This window comes from Mobula hypostoma, chromosome 29 (assembly GCF_963921235.1).
Source record: "Mobula hypostoma chromosome 29, sMobHyp1.1, whole genome shotgun sequence".
In the NCBI taxonomy this organism is placed as follows: Eukaryota; Metazoa; Chordata; class Chondrichthyes; order Myliobatiformes; family Myliobatidae; genus Mobula; species Mobula hypostoma.
In genome coordinates, this window is record NC_086125.1 from 8,460,352 (window position 1) to 8,484,327 (window position 23,976).

Genomic DNA, 23,976 nt, shown 5'->3' on the forward strand with positions numbered 1-23,976 from the left:
CGAGCTTGGGCTGACTCGATGTAAAAGCATCCTAACTCAGCCTCATCTTAAACTCAGCCATGGCCCTGCAATTTTCCTTTTATTCCAACTCCTTTAAAGGCTGGGATTGAATCTCTGTCCACTACCCAGCCTGGAATTACTTTCCTAACTACTCACCTACAAAAGAAAAATATTTTCTCATGTCAACTTTCCCTGATTTCATTTGGTTGCTTCAGTTGTTTGCATGATTTGTATTTTTTTCTTTCTCTTGTGCATTGAGAGTTGGTCTTTTTTTTTCTTTAATTGGGTTCTTTTGGGTTTCTTGTTTTGTGGCGACCTGTGAGCAAGCAAATTTCAAGGTTGTATAATTTGTATACTCTTGGGTAATAAATGTACTTTGAATATTTAATCTTGTTTCGCCATTCTCCTTTTCCATGTCTTCCGGCTCTTGGCTCGTCTGCCCAAGGATAGATAGTTTCACTCCATGTCCTGCCTGTAAACTTCCACAGTTATACTGTATAGACATCCTTTGACACCTCCCCTCATCCTCCTCTATCCCAAAAAGAGAGAATCACTTTAACGCCGACTTCTCCCATCCTTCAGAGATTAGGAAGCAGAGTCTATGGTTGAAGGGTGTTCCTTGTAATGGAGGCCAGTGACTGATGGTGTACAGCAGGATTCGTGTTGTGATCTTTGTTATTTATTATTTATATAAATGATTTGAATGGACAACTTCTTCTCTGCTATACAGCTACATTGGATCCCACTCCTCTGCCAAACTAGTTTAAACCATCCCGACTAACTCTAACATATCGCCCTATCAGGATATTAGTTCCCCCACCCTTCCTTCTTGTGCAGAATCGGAATCAGGTTGAATATCACAGGCATACGTCGTGAAACTTGTTAACTTTGTAGCAGCTGTACAATGCAGTACATGGTAATAGGGAGAAAAAACTGTGAATTACAGTAAATATGTATATAGATAAAATAGTTAAATTAACTAAGTAATGCAAAAATACAGAAATAAATAGTAGTGAGATATTGTTCATGGGCTAAATGTCCATTCAGAAATCAGATGGCAGAGGGGAAGAAGCTGTTCCTGGATTGCTGAATGTGTGTCTTCAGGCTTCTGTAGCTCTTTCCTGCTGATAGCAATGAGAACAAGCCATGTCCTGAGTGATGGGGGTCCGTAATGACGGATGCCACTTTTTTGAGACACTGCTCCTTGAAGATGTCCTGGATACAGGTCATAAGAGAAGCCAATGGTCCAAGAACCTGAATCTCTCCTTCCTTCACCAGCATCTCAGCTTTGCCTTATCCTATCCCTACCCTTCCCTAGCATGTGGTACTGGGAATAACCCAGAGTTTACAAGTCTTCTTTTCATCCTTCTGACTAACTCCCAATATTCACTCTGCAGGACCTCATCTCTTTCTCTACCTGTGACATTGGTACCATTGTGTACAAAACCCTCTTGCTACTCCCCCATCCTGTGAATATTTTGGAACCACACAGAGATATCCTTGACCCTGGTACCCAGGAGGCACATGCCATCTTGGAGTCTCGCTCAAGGCTGTAGAGTCTCCCGTCTGTCCCCCAGCTATCGAGTCTCCTCCCACTACAGCTTTCCTTGACTCTGCCCTCCTCTGCTGTGCATCAGAACCAGTCATTGTGTCATAGACCTGTAGCTGTTGATGATCTTCTTTTATTTCAATAAATTCACCAAAATATGTACACGCACTGAAGGAGAAAGAAAATAAATGTGCCATAAATTGTAATTATCGAATACTAGCATCCATCCATTTGTCCAAAAAATACCTGTCTGGAATAACTGCATTTTACTGTACAGAGCAGGACTTGGGCAATTTCTGCTATCAATATAAGTATTTCAGATACTCATTTGACATTGTTGGTTACTCAGGCACTGGATACTAATCAGTATTAAAAACACTGTGTAATATTACAATTGTAACACTCTCACATAAGCTCATAATAAGTTAGCTACCACTGTGAAGACAAACTAACAGCAACTTAACTCTACAATGCACAGGAGTAACAATGAAAGGCCAGTACCAGTAAATAAATGATAGGCTGGAGGGCAGTGGCTGCACACTGCCAGGAATCTGTATAATCAATTTGTAGGACATATTGCTCAGGATCATGGAGTGAGTGTGTGTGTGTGTGTGTGTGAGTGTGTGTGTGTGTGTGTGTGTGTCTAAGTTCTTTTGCTGCGTTTTTGAATGTGCTGTGTATGTTTTGCAGCTTGACCCAGAGGAACGCTGTTTCGTTCATCTGTATCCTTGTATGGTCGAATGATAATTAAACATGAATTTCATTTGATAAGCAGGTCTAGGATGAAAATGATTTGGATGAATACAAAACATAAATGTTTGAATGTTTCTTTTAAGAGAAAACATGATTATTTACTGTATGAATTCTGACATACCCATGCAAATTAATTGTTTGCAAGGAAACAGTAATTCAGCTCACACCAGTATAAACTTAGATTAAATTTGTATTGACCGAATATTCTAAACAAATACAAACAAAATAAAGGGCCTATCATATATATATTAGTCTAAAGTGTGCATGCAATTGTTGAAGCTCATTGTTACGTAATTGATCCAGTTTGTTTCACTTTGCTTACTCATGGTTCTGCACTGAAAAACCGATCCAAGTAAAAAACAGAAAAATAAATGTCCACGCAACATCCAAGAAAGTAGCCGTCAAACTTTCTCCAATGTTGTGTGCTAGCCATGAGACCATAATCTGCATGAGGATTTTCTGACATCTGTATCGGTCCTTTCCAAATTGGGTTCTGTGAGCATTTCACCATGTTCTTCCGCTATATTTGTTGTCTGTTTTCTTTCGTCCATCTTTCTTCTTATTATTAGAAGCCCCGTCAATCCTGTGCTCCCTCTAGAAAATGGCTACCCATTCTTTTCCCGGCATCTTATTGGCCAAAATATTAACAAGGCAAATCCTACTGGCTAATTCAACGAGCCTAACTTAATCAACTGAATTTTTATTTTAAACAGCAAAATGAAATACCTGATTGTACAATGTAATTCAAAGAACATACTTCTTTCAATTTGTGTTTTGAGGAGATCTACAGAAAATAAACATCATAACTGTATTAATAAAATAAAGCATGGTCTTAAGCCAGGGTATTGCACAATCCAAAGGATTAGAACATAAAAGCAAGGAAGTAATATTAAGGCTTGAAATTCACTGGTGAGGCTTCACTTGGAGTATTGCGAGCAGTTTTGGGCCCCTTATCTAAGAAAGGACGTGCCGACATTGGAGGAGGTTCACAAAAATGATTCCCGGATTGAAAGCCTTGTCATGTGAGAAGTGTTTGATGGCTTTGGGCCTCTACTCAGTGGAATTCAGAAGAATTGGGAGGATCTCATTGAAATCTATCAAATATTGAAAGGCCTCAGTAGAGTGGATTTGGAGGGGATGTTTCCTATGGTGGGGGAGCCTAAGACCAAAGGTCACAGCCTCAGATTAGGGGGATGTCATATAGAATGGAAATGGGGAAGAATTTCTTTAGCCAGAGAGTAGTGAATCTGTGGAATTTGTTGCCACAGGCAGTTGTGAAGGCCAAGTCACTGGGTATATTTAAGGCTGAGGTTGATAGATTCTTGATTAGTCAGGGCATGAAGGATTACGGGGAGAAGGCAGGAGATTGGGGCTGAGAGGGAAAATGGATCAGCCATGATGAAATGGCAGAGCAGACTCAATAGGCCAAATGGCTTAATTTTGTTCCTATATTTTATGACCATTGTCAGAGCGGCAACTGATCTTTAAGACAGAAAGCACAATTCAGAGCCTGCAATCTGTCTAATTCCTCAAGAGAAGGCACACAAGATTCACACATTTTGTTTAATCTTGCCATCTTGTACTTTCAAAGGGATTCTACTATCAGGTTAACACAAATAAGGTTTAAGTTGATAGAAATTTTCACTCTCTAACCAAGTCATTTTTCAAAAATAGAAACCTGCTTTGTTGCATAACACATTCCTCATTGTGACCTCCTGATACACAGCATGCCTCAGTGTTACACTGAAACCAATTTCACACTGGCACCTTTTATTTCTCAGACCCAAGTGGAAGAAAATTATCCTCAACCACAAGGGACGGTCTAAGAAGAACATACTCCCCACAACACTCATTATAACACCTTTGGTGTACCCACACATCTGACTGATACATCCCACAACACTGGTTTATGCATCCCACCCATTAAGGCAATGCTAATATACAGGGATTAAACAGGACATGTCACACCCCTTACTCTAACTATTGCATTCCACTATCTCTTATTTCCTTCAAGTAGATCACACAGCTAGAAATGTAACAATAATATTCCACACTTCACTCACAGCTTATTAATCTTCTCTACAACCTAAAAGCTATGGACTGTTCTAACAGACAGTCCATAGCTCTTAAAGATAGACCACACACTGATAAACCCACATCTCTTATTGTAATTACATATCCCATGCATACCCTCAGAACATACTTAAGCTGAGCCTGTGGGCCTGCTCCGGCTGCGAGCTCGATGACGAGTGATGAACTGAGGCTGAGGCTATGGCCTGCTCTGGTTGCTCTGGGCTTCAGGTCAATGGACTCACTTTTGTTCTGAATGGTGATGCATACTTTTCATGTTTGCATAATAGTTCTCTCTCCTCCCCCCCCTCCCCCTCTCCCCCTCTCCCCCTCCCCCTCCCCCTCCCCCTCTCCCCCAATTCCAATCAGATTCCTGGACTCCGCTATTTCTTACATTCTAATGAGCTCTCTCAATGTCCCCAAGTTCAACTGTTCCACCATTGGCCACCATGCCCTCAGTATCTGAATATAAATGAATATATTTGTAGTAGACTGGTATTGCTTGTCTGGGTCATAGTCAAGTGCTCTGGTTACATTCAGGCTTTGCTACAGTGAGCCTGAATTGATGGCTGACATCTGCAAATGGTGAGTCCAACTGCTTCTCTCAGAGCTGTGAGCAGACCAATTCCCAATGGTGTCAAACACACAACGACCTTTCGCAATGACGATTTTTCTTACTGAGATTTCAGCAACATTTGAAACTGAGGGGTCAAATAATAACTTTGAGTCTAGTGAATCAGGAATAAAAACACAATGGAATTATACTGAGTGGCCTCTTCATTAGGTACACCTGTACAGCTGCTCGTTAATGCAAATATCTAATTAGCCAATCATATGGGACCAACTCGATGCATAAAAGCTTGCAGACATGGTCAGAAGTTTTATTTGTTGTTCAGACCAAACATTAGAATGGGGAAGAAATGTGAACTAAATTACATTGACCGTGGAATGAATGTTGGTGCCAGATGGGGTGGTTTGAGTATTTCAGAACCTGCTGATTTCCTAGGATTTTCATGTAGTCTAGGGTTTATCACTTTAGAATGGTGCAAAAAACAAAAAAAATCCAGTGAGTGACAGCTCTGTGAGGGAAAGCACCTTGTTAATGGTAGAGGTCTGAGGAGAATGGCCAGACTGGTTCAAGCTGACGAGCAGGTGACAGTAACCCACATAATCACATGGTACAACAGTGATGTGCAGAAAAGCATCTCTGAATGCACGACACATCAATCTTTACAGTGGCTGGGCTACAGCAGCAGAAGACGATGAACATGCACTCAGTGGCCACTTTATTAGGTACAGGAGATGCCTAGTGAAGTGGCCACAAAGTGTACGTTGAGTTCTTCAGAAAAACGGTTTGAACACTAAATTTCTTTTTAATCTTTTGTTTTTAATGTCAGAAGAAATTCAGTGTTAATTTATTCAGCTTGTATTCAGTAAAGATCTCTGAAATATTTTCATGGGTAAGCAAAGGCCAGGTAGAATGTGCTAGGGAGAAGGTATATCCTTCCCACAAGCTGTTATTTAGGCGGTGAGAACACAGCATCTTGCTTTTATTTTGTGCAGGATGATTGGGGCTCTGTTCTGGCTTGTGAAATAGGATGCTCCTTGTGAATGAAGTTAAAGGCTCAAAGGTTTATTTACTATCAAAGTATGCATGCACTATTCAACTCTGACATACGGCCTTCTCCAGTTGCTTGATTGCAGTGTGTTTCTTATAGGGCAGCATGGTAGCGTAGTGGTTAGCAGAACGCTTCACAGTACAGGAGACCCGGGTTCAATTCCTGCTGCTGCTTGTGAAGAGTTTGGACATTCTCCCCATCATCGCATAGGTTTCCTCTGGGTGCTAAGGCTTCCTCCCACAGTCCAAAGGCGTACCAGTTGGTAGATTAATTGGCCATTGTACATTGTCGAGGATTAATTCTGAGGATTGCTGAGCTCGAAGGGTCAAAAGAGCCTATTCCGTGCTGCAGCTCAATAAATAAATAAATACTGAGCTCCAGATGACTTGGTTTTTAAAACTTGGACTTCCAGATGTCTGGGTTTTCAATCTGTAGTCATATTGCCATTTCCCCCTTCATCATCTTTCTGGACAATCTAGGGCTGTGGCTACCCTCCTGGAGCCCAGAGAGACGGTCTGGACCTCTCTAGTCTCTAGTCTCAGGTTCTCTTCAAGACTGCTGAAAGGCTTATCTCAATCCTGGCGAGATATCATATGATTGAATGCTGACATCATAAAGAAAGATGGTTATTTTTATAAATAATTATATATATATATATATATATATATAGAGAGAGAGAGAGAGAGATATAGATATAGATATATAGAGAGATATATATATATATGTGTGTGTGTATATATATATATATATAACCTCTGCAGTCTACAGACTTCCCTAAATGAAACACCAATGGAACAGTGACACTTAGGGGACTTTTTCTCATATTGTTAGGTTTATTTTACCAAAATACATGAATCAGTCACCGATATTGCATAGTCTGCTTTGACTGATCTAGTTCCCAATCAATGTGAAAGTGGAAGTTGTATGAAGGCCATATGTCTGGCTCCATGTCACAGACCACGTGCGGTTATAAAACTCACAAGAGTAGTCCAGGACACCAGGAGTCTATTTGAACGTCCCTTTATATTCAGGACAGTGCAGGTATGTGTGAAGATCTATAGGTGCTTCCTTTATCTTTCCCCTTGCTGGTTTTTTCACCTGGAACCTATCAGCCTTCTCCTTCCCACCCTTCCCCCACCTTCTTTATAGGCGTCTGCCCCTTCCCTCTTCAGTCCTAATGAAGGGTTCCGGCCTGAAACGTTGACTGATCGTTTCCACGGATGCTGCCCGACCTGCTGAGTTCCCCCAGCGTGTTGTGAGTCTTCCTTATACATAGTCACTGACTTACTTATTTAGATGCTCCTCTGCCCCTTCAAACCGTGCCACCCAGCAATACCCCTATTTTAACCCTAGCCTAATGATGGGACAATTTACAATGACCAATTAACCTACCAACTGGTACGTCTTTAAAGCCACGCGGTCACGGGGAGAACGTACAAACTTCTTACAGGCAGTGGCAGGAATTGGACCCAGGTCCAATGTACTGTAAAGCGTTGTGCTAACCACCATGTTACCAGGCCACCCTATACCTGTATGTATTTGTGTGTCTTTTCTTGTTGTGGGCTTACAGCTGAACATATTTTTTCATAGCAGCTTATAACGACTTTGTGAACTTGGGATTGGCAAAAATCTGTACTAAAGAAGTGGGGTATTTCCAATGTTAGTGTTTCTGAAAAGGATAGAACACAGAAGCCAAATTCTAATGCAAACAACAGGAATTCTGCAGATGCTGGAAATTCAAGCAACTTTGATGTGTGTAGCCAAATTCTAATGTTGACTTGACAATAAAAACAAGGAGTAGTCCTTTGTGTGACCTGTAACTGTAGTCACATTGGCCACACAGAGAGTCTAGAGCTTGAACACAACAAAATTCAACCCTTTATCAAACGTGACGTTAATAATTTAACCAAACAGCTGTGGCCACAGTGTATGGGTCCCTGGAATCTGTGATGCACACCCTCAAGGAAGGCAGCAACCTAGACCTCAGTTCACGAGGAGACAAAGGTGTCACCCCTGGGGAGGTGGTAGTGTTCCAGGTATAATCAGCCCTTTCATTTTGCACAGTCCATGCCACATCAGACAGCATCTGACTGGAGTAGGCCAGACTAAGATTGGTCCATCAGTCCACCAGTTTCAGGGGTTCAGCTCAGAGCTAACAACCCTGACTGGTCGAACAAAGTTGTTAGGAAAAGAGCAACGAGGATTCCTTCTGCATCTGTGCGTGACAGTATGAAGATGGCCGGGGGAGGCGGAGGGCAGACACAGATGGAGGACCTTCATTTCTGCCCTTAAACACCAGTGGCGAAACGGGCAATCAGGAAGTATCCCTAACTCCTCTTCCAAGGAATGAGGGCATACTGCTGTTTGCAAGTCCCTTTAATTACATAGCCTCCTTCTTTAGCTTATCATTGGTCACACTGATAGGTTGGTTGGCCGATTTGATCGTTGGATTGATGACAAATGAAGCAGACACTCAGTCAGCAAACCTTTAAAGTACAAGCTCGCTGTTGGCTGCAACTAGAATACAAAGTTCTGTTTTCTGTCTAAAGTGGTGTTGTAAACACTTCCCAGCCTCGGCCTGTCAGGCTGTGCCATGGTTACCTTCACCTCTGTACCCTGACGTACTTTTATGAGTTTGCCAAGAGAGCAATAAGTGTTTGGATTTCAATTCAACATCAGAACAAGTGGCTGATTGTGCTGAATAATCGCAGTGTTTGAGTAAGCCCACCAGGATTGGTGGGGGGGGGGGGAGGTGGTGGTGAGTGGGTACTCACATCATTAAATTTCACTGTCTGCAAATTATGCACAATCAAGCATTCTGTATTTACTCTCAAAGAGGAGGGAATGACCAGGAAAAAAGCCCTGAGGGCAAGCCTGGTCTGAGAACAGATGCTGAGACTGAGACTCTCTTTGTAAAGAAGTGTGGGACAATGAGAGAGAGAACAAGGCACGTAGTAATCCTGTGTCCCCAGCCAGGCAGTGAGGGGCTACAAGCATGCGCTGTGATGGACCCGTTCGCACAAGCCGACATTTCAGAAGCAACTCGATACTGCTTATGTTCAACAAGCAGCCCCTGGGACAGAGAGTGCAACGGTTAAACTCGAGAGGGTCTGAGAGAGCAGCTCCTCCCCACCGCCCCCCTCCCCAGCTCATACAAGAACGGCCAGATGGAGCTTGGTGATGTCAGTCCCTGTGCTCGGCTGATCAGAACCAGGTCGCCTGTGATCTGCCTTTTCTCATCAGAAGCCTGCCAAATATTATAAACTAACTTTGCAGCTGCAACCTATCGTAGGCTGGAGGGAGGGGTGGAGTTTAGTCATCAGTATCCTGATATAGTGGCAGGGAGAGAGATGAGGGTTATTTTTCCCCCATCTAGTAAGGTCAGAGTATGGTGGAACGCTCCTCAGACTCTGAGAATCTTCTGCAGGTGCTGGACAGCAGGGTGCTGTCCTTCGTGAAGGCACCAATGGGCACATCTACATGAAATGCTATTGCAGGAAAGCAGCATCCATCATCAGGGACCCCACAACCTATGACATGCTCTCTTCTCACTGCTACCATCAGAAAGATGGTACAGGAGCCTCAGGACCTACACCACCAAGTTCAGGAACAGTTATTACCCCTTAACCATCAGGCTTTTGAACCAAAGGGGATAACTTCACTCAAATTCACTTGCCCCCATCATTGAAATGTTCCCACAACCAATAGGCTCACTATCAATGACTCTTTATCTCATGTTCTTGATATTTATTTATTATTATTTTTCTTTCTTTTGGTATTTGCACAAAATCTTCCATTGATTTTGTTATGGTTATTATCCTATGGATTTATTGAGTATGTCTACAAGAAAATGAATCTCAAGATTGTATATGGTGATGTATATGTCATTTAATAATAAATTTACTTTGAATTTTGGAGATGCTGTACAATAAGGAGATGATGGAACAGTGACAGGGACTCTAAACTAAGCTGAGTGCCAATGTATCAATCGACTCTGTAACCCTCTCTTTTACTTCCTGTCAAATCCAAAGCAAGACTTGTGTTTACATTGGTATTAACTTAAATATGTAGTGACCTGCTGGCCAATCTGGCTCAGTGCATGACTGTGAGAAATAAGGTCTTAAGTTCAGGCTGTCATCCACATCAGTCCAACAGGATAAATGTCTCCTTGCTTTCATGTGATTTCAGTGTTGGGTAATTACAAGTCTGGTCCCTGGAAGTTGAATTACCAAACTAAGCATAATTCATCACATTTGTTTGCACAATACAAAATGATCTTCACAGTTACTGCAATAACTACTCTGAGTGTAATGTGGGAGATTTGCTTGGTACCATCCGTGAGAACGGCTGATGATCTCAATGGGATTTTATTATAACTGGACAGAACTGGAATGTTAAACAGACAAATTAATGCCTGTTCTACACTGCTTTATATTTATGGCTCCTTTTCAGTCCCATAATGGAAGCATTCAGCTCTTGTTTAATATATACAAGGGAGACTTTATAAAAACACCAGCAAGGACTGTGACCCAGCTCAGTCCTGACATTTCGTTGTTATCCACGACATCCTTTTGGCTTCGATCCCAAAATGTCAGTCTTTCCTACACTTGGAAGTTCTCCTTTTTCCCTTCCTTTAACCCATAGTTGACAACTTCTGAAAGTCCAAACCAGGGGTTCCTACCTTTTTTATGCCATGGACCCCTACCATTAACCAAGGGATCTGTGGACCCCATTTTGGGAACACGTGGTCTAGATGATAAAGAGCTGGAATCACTTAAACTAGCCTGCTTGTTCAACAGCCCATTGCCACCCTAAACATTCTATCAGCCACTGCTCACTACAGCTACAACCTGCACGTGCCTAGGTTCTTTCAACCACACCTTTTCCATCCAGAGGTACAAGGGCAGAAGGTGACAGAGGAAGCTCTGTTTCATAAGTCACACACCAGCCTCATTACAAGTTTTTATTTCTGTCCTTTCTTCGTCACTGAATCAAAGGTTAATGCAAGGGAGCTGGATCAGTAACCCAAGGTGTGGGGAAGAGACATAACTAGGCCCACAACAGTGCACAAACACTTTGGGGGTCAAGCAACACACATCAAAGTTGCTGGTGAACGCAGCAGGCCAGGCAGCATCTCGAGGAAGAGGCACAGTCGACGTTTCGGGCCGAGACCCTTCGTCAGGACTAACTGAAGGAAGAGCTAGTAAGAGATCATATTATTTTGAGGGTCATATTATTTTGTCCGTGTGAGCTTATTTCTGCCCAGTAATTTCCCGTAGATGCTAGCATCAATCATTGCCATTTCAACAAATGATCACGAACGATTCTGTAGAAGTCAGGCTGTGCAGTAACTTATTTCCTTGCAGTTCCATTTGAACAGTAAATCATGAGTACCTACTTACTTACTGTCAGTTACACCACTGGCGTTTAGGGCAGCAATGAAGGTCCTCCATCTCTGCCCGTGTTCGAGGCTTCCTTCATCATGTCGGTAACTTCCTGTCAGTTTTCACTACTGTCAGTCATGCAAGTCCTGGAAGGAGACTCAGGAATACCGTTGCACTCAGATTCTTCATTGCTGTTTCCGTAATAGTTTTGTTTTACCAGTGAGGGTTGTTAGCCCTGAGCTGAATCCCCAACCCTGGAGAGCGGTGGACCACTCTTAGTCTGCCCTCTACTCTTTGACCTGTTTGGCATGGGTGACCCTACCAAGAGCCAAAGCATAAAGCCCTGACTCCAGCCGACATAGCTCTCCGGGTCACTGAGGCACACAAACCTCCAAATGACAACAAGGCTGTGGTCCTCTTGGAGGAAGTCATGAGTGGGCTATTGTAAATTGGGATGGCAGCTCACTCCTTGTTGGCATGAGTTTTGGAAAGAGTTCTTTCCAGAATTAGAATATATTGGATTTCCTGGCTAACTCTGGATTGAAGATAAGTCATTATCAGTTGAAAATGTATGATTCCCTGCAGAAGACATTTGGAATGTGACTGTTTATAATTCCTTGAAGACTGCATAGGTCACAGTGACCTCTTCAGCCTGGGGGAATAGATTCAAGTTTGTTTCAATTCCCCTCACAGTTGGAATCCAATTCATGATGTTTCTCAGATTGCTGTCCTGAGTTTGCTACTCTTTCTGAGCCTTGGTTATGATTTAATAGACGCCAAGTAAAGAAACCAGTCATTCTGGAATCATGTGATATACTGTATCTGTTCACTGATGAGAGTGGATGAACTTTGCCCAGTCCAGGCCTATGAGTTCATGTAATGTTCTTTGGGCCCTCATGAACTACAAGTTGATAAGTTCACTGAAGGGTCAGCCACTTGTTGACAGTTCACCAAATTCTGATTAGATGGTAGAGTGAGCCATGCTTTATTGCATTACACTACGTGACAATCATTAAAAGGGGAACTTCCGCAGCAGCTGACCAGACGTCACCTATGATTTGAGCTTCAAAGAGAAAGTGAACAGTGAGTATCAAGGGGCCAAACATATGAGTTGACACTAGTTAATGAAGTGCGTCGAAGGAAGGTAGGTATATTTAATGAGTAGGTGTCACTTAGGTGCAAAGTTAAACCAAGTGTTTTTTGTCTTATTCTTAGGAACAGAAAGAGCACCACAGTAGCACAGAAATTAGCATGATGCTATTACAGCTCGGGGCATTGGAGTTCAGTTCAATTCTGGTGCCCTCTGTAAGGAGTCTCTATGTCTCTCCTTGACTGTGTTGGTTTTCTCCAGCTGCTCTGATTTCCGTCCATGGTCCAAAGATACCAGTGAGTAGGTTAATTGGCCATTGTTAAGTTGTCCTGTGATTAGAGTAGGGTTAAATAGGTGGGTTACTGGGCAGAATGGCTCGTTGGGCCAGAAAGACTTGTTCTGTGCTAAATCTTTAAATAAATAAATAAAATTGTGGTCTGGCTTGTCGAGAAAATGCTTTGGTTCTTAAATTCGACCTTTTCAACAGACTGTGTGTCTCTGTGCAATGCAGTGCTGTCCTGGCCAGCTTTGTTCCAAACCTCTGCTGCCTCTGCCCTAACTTGCAATATCACCTTCATATACTCTGACCCACATTTTGGTCTGTTGTAAATTATGCCTTAAATTTAAAATTCTCATCCTTGCGTTTGAAGAACTGTATACTTCTGCCTATCCCCAGAACAGAACTAGATTCTGGGCAAAATCAAATTGACAGAAGGTAGTCTTGAAGACAAATTCATGGAATTAGCTCTTCCTTCAGTTAGTCCTGACGAAGGGTCACGGCCCGAAACATCGACTGTACCTCTTCCTAGAGATGCTGCCTGGCCTGCTGCTTTCACCAGCAACTTTGATGTGTGTTGGTTGAATGAATTTAGACGTTTTTTTAGACCAATACATTGTGGAACTAAGCAAAGAATACGTTGTTTTAGATATGGCTAAGTATAATGAGGTTTAATTAATATCATTCTAAAGGATCCTCTGGGGAAGACTGATTATAACATGGCAGTATTTCACATTCTGTTTGACAGTTAAAAAAATTTAATTTAGGACTTTAAATACAATAACAAAACCATGAAGGCAGGATTGCCCAAACAGATTAAAAGGTAAAATAGTTAATAACTAACGTAGGTGTTTTTCAACAAAAGTAATCAATCTAGGGCTAAGCAAGAAAGTTAATTCTGGTTTCAAATCAAACTCAACAATATAAAATGTAATTAAAATTAGTGGCAGGCCAGAAGCTTGGGAATATAAGAGAAATCAGAAAAGAATAATTTTAAAAGATAAAGGTGATTTTAAAATCTGGCTTCTGATAGTAAACAAATACGTTATACAGTAAGAGCGGACATGTACACAAAAATGAGAAGTGTGGCTAAGGTATTAGTTCTTTAGGGAACGAAACTCAGGAATTACTATTGGTGTATTATTGTCACATATTCCAAGATACAGAGAAAAGCTTGTCTTTGCATACTGTTCGTACAGAGCAAATCATTTCACAGTTCAGTGAGCTTGAATAACACTGGACAACAAAGGTTTTTCATCCTGAATACTCTTGGGTGTATCTTAGAGATTTTGGGCTGCTGATCATGAAAATCACAATGAAAATTCCCTATCGTGCACTTACTTTTTTTGAAATCACCTATATTTGTTATTTCAATTCATAATTCAAGTCAATTAATATGTTGCCCTCAATGTAAGCTGGGAAGTTTTCTACCTTGTCCAGACATGCTTAGGCAAGGAAGGGAGGATGCTGTATGGCAGGACAGGTTTTAGAAAGGCTATAAAAATATCACACACATTGCTCTATGCATTGTGGATACATGTATATAGATGGACAGATACTTTATTGATCCCAAAGGAAATTACACTGTGACAGTAGTATTACAAGTGCACAGATATACAAATATTAGAAGAGAAGTAGAAAGAATAAAAAATAAATTACCTTAAACAGTCTAACAGGAGGGGGTCACCACTTCACCTGTGTTGATGCCATTGCCCCAGCACACCATCGTACAGAAGATTGTACTGGTGACAACAGACTGGTAGAACATGTGAAGGAGAGGCCTGCATACTCCAAAGGACCTCAGTCTCCTCAGAAAGTAGAGTCAACTCTGGCCCTTCTTATACACAGCCTCTATGTTGGTGCTCCACTCAAGTCTGCCATCCAGGTGCACCCCGAGGTACTTGTAGGTCCTCACCATATCCATATCCTCACCATCATTAATAGCAGTCCAGGCTTAGTCTTCCTAAAGTCCATTGCCATCTCCTTTGTCTTATTGATGTTGAGCTGATTCAGCTTGCAGCATTTGACAAAGTCCTCCACAAAGGCCCTGTATTTATCTTCCTGTCCTCCCCGATACACCCAACTATTGCTGAGTCATTAGAGAATTTCTGCAGATGACATGACTTAATGTTGTATCTAAAGTCCAAGGTATACAGGGTAAACAAAAAGGGAACCAATATAGTCCCCTGTGGGACCCCAGTGCTGTTTATAACCATGTCTGACACACAGCTCTGAAGCTGCACAAACTGTGGTCTGCCAGTCCACTATCTAGGAAACAATGGAAATGCCAGCCTACATTGAATGGAGCTTTTCCCCCAGCAATGAGGGCCGTTTGACATTGAAGGCAGCTGAGAAATCAAAAAACATGTTCCTCACAGTGCTGGACTGCTTATCCAAATGGGAGCAGGCTCTGTTCAGCATCATCGACTCCAATGTGCTCCTGGCAGGCAAACTGCAGGGGATAGAGGGCTGATCAGCCCAGGGGTTGGAGGTGAACCAGAACCAGCCTCTCTAGGGTCTTCATGATGTGTGAGATCAGGGCCACTGAATAGTTGTCATTCAAGACTTTCAGTTGGCCCTTCTTGGATAATGGGACCACACACAATGTTTTGCATACAGTGGGGCCCTTACCAGGCTGAGACTCAGATTGAAAATGCGCTGGAGAACTCCACACAACTGTTCAGCACACTCCTTGGGGTTCACACCATCCTGTCCCAATGCTTTGCCATGACTGAGTTTCCCCAGAGCCCTTCTCACCTGCTCGGTAGTGAAGTATACATATATTGGTTTGCAATCACATTGATGTGTATGCTCTACTCACGTAGCATATTGTATTACTTTATTATTATAAAGTAATTGTATTTTCAGGAGCATTTGTGATAGCAAACTGTCTCACCAATTATAATTAGTGATAAATAAAGAAACAGCAGAAACATTCAACATCTGTTTTATATCTATTATCAGAGTGTAAGGCACTGAAGCATCTAGATGATTAAAAAAAATTGTGGCAATAGGAAGAAAGGAATTTCAATATTGTTAATAAAAAAAAACTAGGCAAACTAATGTGTCTAAAGACTGACTAGCTCCCTGGATCCAATAGACCAGACCCTAGAGCTTTATACTTAAAAGTGATAATGGATACATTAGACGGATCAGTTTTTGGTGGACTCTAGATCACGGTCTCCTTGGGGGGCTTTGCTATTTCTTGCATGGTGGGTGGGGTGGGATTGATGCATTTGCTGGAGCGGTGGGGGGGGAAGGTTGAAGAGTTTGCTGCTGTTTGTGCATAGGAGGGAGAGGGAGGTTTTGCGGTTCTAACATTTTCTCTCATTTATTCTTTTGTTTTTTTTCTGTTTTGTGCATGTCTGTGAAGAGTACGAACTTCAGGTTGTATACTGTATACATTTTCTGATGGTAAATTGAACCATTAAACCGTTCAGAATCTAGTAATTTTGAAAAAGTTCCTGTGACTTGGAAAACCTCAAATGTAATGCTGCTGAGAGGGATTGGGAAGCAAGAACGTGGAAAGAGTTTATAATTGGAAAAGATGTTGGAATCAATTTTAAATAGTATTACAGAATCAAGACAGTTTCATGAAACGCAAATTTGTCTCAGATAAATGTATTGAGGTAACTTGAGTACGTAACAAACCTGACGAAGGGTCTTGGCCTGAAACGTCGACTGCACCTCTTCCTACAGATGCTGCTTGGCCTGCTGCGTTCACCAGCAACTTTGATGTGTGTTGGGTGGATGAAGAGATCTGGCTGATATGGTTGATGTAGATGGCACAGAGCCAAGAGTTCATGTTTTGCATTTAAACAAATCATTCTTAAGTTGGCAAACCGTAACAAATGGAGTGCCTTAGGGAGCAGCACTGGGGCATCAACTATATCTGTCTCAACTATTTACAATCTATTTGATAACGGATGGACAGACCACGTGTATTAAGCCGGAGTTGCAGCTGTTGCACAAATAGGTGACAAAGCAAGTTGTGAGAACAGTGAGTTTGTAGATGCGTACAGTACTGTTCAAAAGCCTTGAGCACTCGAGACTTTTTATGTGGTTTCCGATGGTATAGCCTCCACAGAAAGGTGGGAAAGGTCAAGGGCTGGAGTGAAAGGAATCTGATATGAGAGGAGAGTGGACCGTACAAGAAAGGGAAGGAGGAGGGGACCCAGGAGATAGGCATGTGAAAAGAGATAAGTAGCCAGAGTGGGGGAGAGGGAAGGGGAAGGGAAAAAAATTACTGGAAAGAGAAATTGATGTTCATGCCATCAGGTTGGAGGCTACCTAGATGGAATATAAGGTGCTGTTCCTCCACACTGAGGGTGGCCGCATCATGGCACAAGAGGAGGTCACGGAACAATGTCAAAATGGGAATGGGAAACGGAATTACAGTGGTTGGCCAGCAGAAAATTCCATCTCTGGCAGATGAAGCAGAGGTGCTCGAAGAAGTGGCTCCCCAATTTATGGTGGGTCTCACCAATGTGAAGGAGGCCACATTGAGAGCATCAGATACAATCGACGACCCTGGATCCCAACAGGTTCACAGGTGGAGTATTGACTCACCTGGAAGGACTGCTTGGAGCCCTGAACGGAGGAGGTGAATAGGCAGGCGTAGCACATTGGCTGCTTGCAGGGTTAAGTGCCAGGAGAGATATTAGTGGGGGGGGGGGGGCGGGAAACAAATGGACAAGAGAATCACAGAAGAAGTGATCCCTGTGGAAAGTGGAGGTAAAGATGTGTTTGGTGGCGGTATCCCTATGTAGATGCGGAGAATAAAGTGTTGGTTGTGAAAAGCTCATGGGGTAGCGAGATTAGGGCAAGAGGAATTCTATCCCTATTAAGGCAGCAGGAAGATGTCCCAGATGTCCGGGAACTGGAGGAGATGTGGATGAGGGCAGGTACGACAAATAACTAGAAAATCAAAAGAGATTATATATAAATAGGTAAGTCTTGCTGTGATACTGCAGACCAAGAATGAAAGCATGGTTTTTTACAACTTCTTAAGAGAGGTGCACGCTCATGTTGGATTCCTGAGATGAAAGGGTAATTATGTAGAGAAATATTTTACTGTGCAGTTTGAATCCATGATCATTGGACTTTTGAGGAATGAGAGGACATCTTAATTAAAAGTATAAGGTTCTGATTGGTTTCACAAGGTAGCTGTTGAGAGGTTGTTTCTCCAAATCCCACACACCCTCACCTGGGGATCTAGAATGAGAGGGTAACATTTCAGAATCAGAAATTGACATTCAAGAGACACAGGAGAGGAATTTTGTGTCTCTGAGGGGCATGAATCTTTGGAATTCTCTACCATAGGGGACAGAGGATCCTGAGACCTTAAACATATTAGTACTGACATTCCAGTCAGATTCCTGGACTCCGCTATTTCTGACATTCTAATGAGCTCTCTCAATATCCCCAAGTTCAATTGTTCCACCATTGGCCACCATGCCCTCAGTACCTGAATATAAATGAATGTATTTGTAGTAGACTGGTATTGCTTATCTGGGTCACAGTCAAATGCTCTGGTTACATTCAGGCTTTGCTACAGTGAGCTTGAATTGATGGCTGACATCTGCAAATGGTGAGTCCAACTGCTTCTCTCAAAGCTGTGAGCAGACCAATTCCCAATGGTGTCAAACACATAACGACCTTTCGCAACGACGATTTTTCTTACTGAGATTTGAACAACATTAGAAACTGAGGGGTCAAATAAGAAGTTTTGAATCCAGTGAATCAGAAATAAAACACAATGGAATTATACTGAGTGGCTACTTTATTAGGTACACCTGTATATCTGCTCATTAATGCAGATACCTAATCACCCAATCATGCAGCAGCAACTCAATGCATAAAAGTTTGCAGACATGGTCAAGAAGTTTAGTTGTTGTTCAGACCAACTGGGGAAGAAATGTGATCTAAGTGACTTTGATTGTGGAATAGATTGTTGGTGCCAGATGGGGTGGTTTGAGTATTTCAGAAACTGTTGATCTCCTGGGATTTCCATGCACAGCAGTCGCTAGAGTTTGCAGAGAATGCTGTGAAAAACTAAAAAAATCTACCAAGAGACAGTTCTGTGGGTAAAAGTGCATTGTTAATGAGAGAGCGCAGAGTAGAATGCCCAGGCTGGTTTAAGCTGATAAGGAGGTGAAAGTAAGTCAAATAACCACGCAGTACTACAGTGGAGTGCAGAAGAGCATCTCTATAAACACAACACGTCCAACCTTGAAGTGGATGGGCTACAGCAGCAGAAGACCACAAACATACACTCAGTGGCCACTTTATTAGGTACAGGAGGTATCAACTAAAGTAGACACTGTATGTATCCTGAGTTTGTACAGAAGCTAGCTGAGATTATATTGTTCAATCTTCTGCGCTGTTCAGAAAGGCTATCAGAGCACTGGAGATAAATGATACCAGGCATAAGGGGTTCTAATTATGAAAGATTGAGGAAATGGAGCTTTTCTCCAAGAAAGGAAAGGATTAAGATTTACCTGAGGGACGTGATTAAGATTAGGAAGTCATTCAGTAGGATGGTCATAGACTGTTTTCTGTTTTGAGAAATGCTAAACTAGGGTCCATAAGCAAAAGGCATCAACTAGTAAATCCAACTGGGAATTCTTCAGAAATGTCTTCTCTTGGAGAGTGGGAGAATGAGGAGCTGAGTGCCATGGAAAACACTAAATAAGCACATTGCAGTGGGAAGAGAGAAGGATATCTTCATACTGTGATATCCAAGACATCTTCAAGCAGCGGTACCTCAAAAAGATGGTGTTCATCATTAAGGACCCCCATCTCCCGGGTCATATTTTGTTCTCATTACTAAAATCAGGAAGAAGATACAGAAGCCTGAAGGCACAAACTCTACAACTCAGGAACAGCTTCTTCCCCCTCTGCCATTTGATTTCTAAATGGACACTGAAGCCATCAACACTACCTCACTACTTTTTTTCCATTTTTTCACTACTTATTTAATTTAGCTATTTAATATATAGTAATTAATTGTTTATTATTATTATGTATTACATTGTACTGTTGCCACAAAGTCAACAGATTTCACATTTGCTGGTGATATTTAACCTGATTCTGAAATGAAGAGGGGAAGGAGCTGGCGTAATTGAAGCATAAACACTGACATGTACCTGCTGTCCTAACAGGCTCTCTGTTTGATAATAACATGTCATGACCACTGAGTGAGAAAAGACACCTTGACAATCTGGCAAGCAAGCAAGTGGCCTTTTACAGAAGAGAGCAATAAGAAGGGAGGGTCAGGCTCGGGTCTTGTGCTCTGAACACCTCAGAGTTTTCACCTGGCACTGATCCAACTCTCTCTTGAACCCACTGGTTCAATTCTTCTAAGCAAGATTTTCTCTGCCTTTGCTTAAAGTCTTTACATCTCTCCCCTATCAAATTTACTGTAGAACTTGTAACCACAATAAACTTGCCTGGATTTATATGTCAACATACTTCTGCTTTCTCTAGCAATTTCCTTGAAAACTGAGTCATTCATGTGCCTGTTCTCCTGTGTAAACCGTTCTGGTTACCAGATCCCCTTCACGTCTCAGAATCCTGCAATTGCTCGCTATATCACATCCTGCGGAACAACAGCCAATTCTTTCCACTTCCAGACACTCCTCGCTTCCCCTTGTTCAACGAGTTTTTAATCCAACACAGACGTGCTGGATTGAAGCCGCGCATTCAAACCTTGAAGGCTCATCTCCTGTGTGTGTTGTTATCAAAAGCTTTGCAGAAATCTAACTAAACAAAACAGGCTGAGCTGACTCTGCTCATATGGTTCATTAATTTTTAAAGGAAATCCAAGAGATTTGTCAGCTCAGATCATCCTGGGCATTTCAGCTTGATCAAATCCAGTCCCACTCACTCCTTTGAAGAAAGCTAGGCATTTCACAGAATGCAAGCACTTATAAGGCACTCAGACTTGTAGGGCATTGGTTAGACTACACTTGGAGTATTGTGAAGAGTTTTGGGATCCTTCTCTAAGAAAGGATATGCTGGCATTGGAGAAAGTCCAGAGGAGGTTCACAAGAATGATCCCAGAGATGAAAGGGTTAAATGGAGCTGGAGAGGATGTTTTCTTTGAACCAGAGGGCACAGCCTTGGAAAACAAGGACATCTCTTTAGAATAGAGTTGAGGAGGAATTTCTTTAACCAGCCAGTAGCAAATATGTGGAGTTCATTGCCACGTATGTCTGTGGAGGCCAAGTCATTGGGTATATTTAATGCGGAGGTTGATATGTCCTTGATTCGCAAGGGTGTCAAAGGTTCCATGGAGAAGGCAGGAGACTGGGTTCAGTGGTTCAATGGTTCAATTTAATGCCAGAGAATGTATACAGTAGACAACATGAAATCCTTACTCATTGCAGACATCCACGAAACAAAGAGGGGAAAAAAAACCTAAAGAATGAATGACAAACAATGTTAGAGAGAGATGATAAATCAGCCATGATGGAATGGTAGAGCAGACTCAATGGACTGCATGGCCTAATTCTGCTCCTATGTCTTATGGTCTTAAGTTTTTTTTTAAATTTCCTCATCTATGGAATGTGGGTGTCAATGGTAGATCCAGTATTTAATGCCCTCTGATAAATACCCCTAAGGATGGTAGTGAACTATCAGCTTCAAGTTTTACAGCTCATCTAGTCAATTGCTGTTTGGGGGGGGCGAGTTCCAATGATGGTGTAAGACCACTGATGTAGTTCCATGTCAGGATCATACACAACCAGACGGGGGTCATACATAAGTAGTCAGGTTTGCATGTGATGGTTGCACATACCATTTTTGGCTTTAAAGTTGATGGATAAGTTGTTGGGGTAATTAGGTGAATAAGTATTTTGTACTTGGTAGGTAGGGCACACTGCAACTGTATTATGCCTGTACTGTAGGAACTGGTAAATAAATTATCATTCATGACCTGCTCCGGATGCTTTTGAATGGTGAATATGAATTATTATGATGGAAAAGCCTGGAGATTTAGGTGAGTCTCTGCAAGGCAAGATAACATTGTGGTTAAGTCACTAGACTTGCAGCCAATGATAAATTCACTTTGAAACTTCAGAACGATTGCTCCAGAGATATGAGTTCCAGTGCCACCATGCCTGCTGGAGGATTAAAATTGTGAACACTTTGGGCCCTATATCGAGGGAAATGTGTACTGGCCGTGCTGTGGGTCAAAAGGAGATTGATAAATGATCCCGGGAATAAAAAAGCTTAATGTGTGAGGAGTGTTTGATGTCTCTTGACCTGTACTCAGTTGAGTTCAGAGGATGGCAGTGCTGGGATCTCTTTGAAACTTACTGAGTACTGAAAGGCCCCTGAATAGAGTGGACATGGAGAGGATTTTTCCATTAGAAGGAGACTCAAGGATCTAAGGGCACAGCCTCACAATAAAGGGATATCCCTTTAGAACTGAGATGAGGAGGAATTTCTTCATCCAGAAGGTGGTGAATCTGTGGGATTTGCCACAAGGCTATGAAGATCACGTCATTGGGTGTATCTAGGGCAGAGAATTTTAGGTTTTTGATTGATGAGGGGGAGACAAAAGTTACAGGGAGAAAGTGGGAGAAGGGAGTTGAGAAAAAAAGCAGCCACAGTTGAGGGACAGAGTTGGATCGATTGGCCCAACAGCCTAATTCTGCCCCTTTAATTTATGATCTATTAGACTTCTTTAATTTAAATTTTTTATCTTAAATGTAACTTTAATTTTAAAATAAAAGCGTTGTATCAGTAAGCATAAAGCTGGATTGTGATCAAAACCCGTGGATGATTCATTGGTCTCCTTAAGGAGAGGAACCAGGCTCTCCATAGCTGGTGAGATCTGTACGTACATCCAGACCCACTCAAGTGATTGACCCTCAACACTCAGTTGAGGAGCAATAACAGATGATATCATTAATGATGTCATCATTTTATGAATGAATGAGTAATACAAGGTTCTGCAGGGCAGCTGGTGTGAGACCTGCATGTCAGTGGTCATGTGATTGGCTAGAGTAACTTCTGGGCCATTGATGAGTCCCTGCATGTATCACCGTTGTAATGTGGTAAGTGCAGCATCATTTTACCCACAGCTAGCTTCCAAAAATAGAGTGACTATGTCGTATAATAGTGACATGGGGCTAATCTATTGCAGACAGATACAAAGTTCAAAGTTCAAGTTCAAGGTAAATCTATTATGAAGGCAGTGATCTACCCAAGCTCAAAAGTGCACACTGCCAAAGCCAAAGTAAATGTATTATCAAAGTAAATATATGTCACCATATACCACCCTGAGCTTCATTTTCTTGTAGGCATTTACAAGAAAAAAAATACAATAGAATTAATACAATGTGCAAAAGAAGACGAATTGTGCAAATAATAAAGAAAAAATTAAATAATGATACTGAGTTGTAGAGAGATCTCAGTAATGCAGCAATCGTCTGTGTTAACAGTAATCCCAACTGGAACAGTTTAAAATTTTAGAGTGAGAGAAGGCAGGAGGATATCTGACCAGGTTCTTCCGTATGGTTAAGACCCAGAAGGGTTTCTTGTAGTCAACATGAAAATGCTGAGATGTCAGAATCAGAACAAGGTTTAGTATCACCAGCATATGTTGTGAAACTTGTTAACTTTCTGGCAGCAGTACAATGCAATACACAACAATAGAGAGAAAAAACTGAATTACAGTAGGTATATATCTGTTAAGTAGTTAGTAGTGCAAAAAAATAAGTAGCGATGTGGTGTTCATGGTTTCGATATCCATTCAGAAATCGGATGGCAGAGGGGAAAAAGCTGTTCCTGAATCACTGAGAGTGTGCCTTCAGGCTTCTGTACTGCCTTGCTGATGGTAGCAATGAGACAAGGGCATGTCCTCGTGATGGGGGGTGCTTAACAATGGGCACGGCCTTTTTGAGGCATCACTCCTTGACGATGTCCTGGTTGCTACGAAGGTTAGTGCCCATGATGGAGCTGAATAATTTTACAACTTTCTGCTGCTTACTTTGATCCTGTGCAATAGTCTCCCCCAATACCAGACAGTGATACAGCCGTTAGAATGCTCCCATAATACAATTGTAGAAATTTGTGACTGTTTTTAGTAACATACCAAATCTCCTCAAACTCCTAATGAAATATAGCCACTGTCTTGCCTCTTTGTAGCTGCATTGATATGTTGTATCCAGGTTAAGGCCTCAGAGATATTGACACCCTGGAACTTGAAATTGCTCACTCTGTCC

At 41.9% G+C, this 23,976-nt stretch overlaps 1 protein-coding gene and 1 long non-coding RNA gene across 4 annotated transcripts in view; one reads left to right on the top strand and one right to left on the bottom strand.

Annotated features, from left to right (window-relative positions):
- Window positions 1–23,976, top strand: part of LOC134339453 (sphingosine 1-phosphate receptor 2-like) — a 48,941-nt gene that overhangs the window by 11,746 nt on the left and 13,219 nt on the right. The gene's annotated exons all lie outside the window — the stretch shown is intronic.
- The window catches only part of LOC134339455 (uncharacterized), a 76,053-nt gene continuing 52,435 nt past the window's right edge, over window positions 359–23,976 (bottom strand). The window contains exon 5 of the long non-coding RNA XR_010016402.1: window positions 359–1,717. This is a non-coding gene — a long non-coding RNA (uncharacterized LOC134339455). The remainder of the gene's footprint in view (window positions 1,718–23,976) is intronic.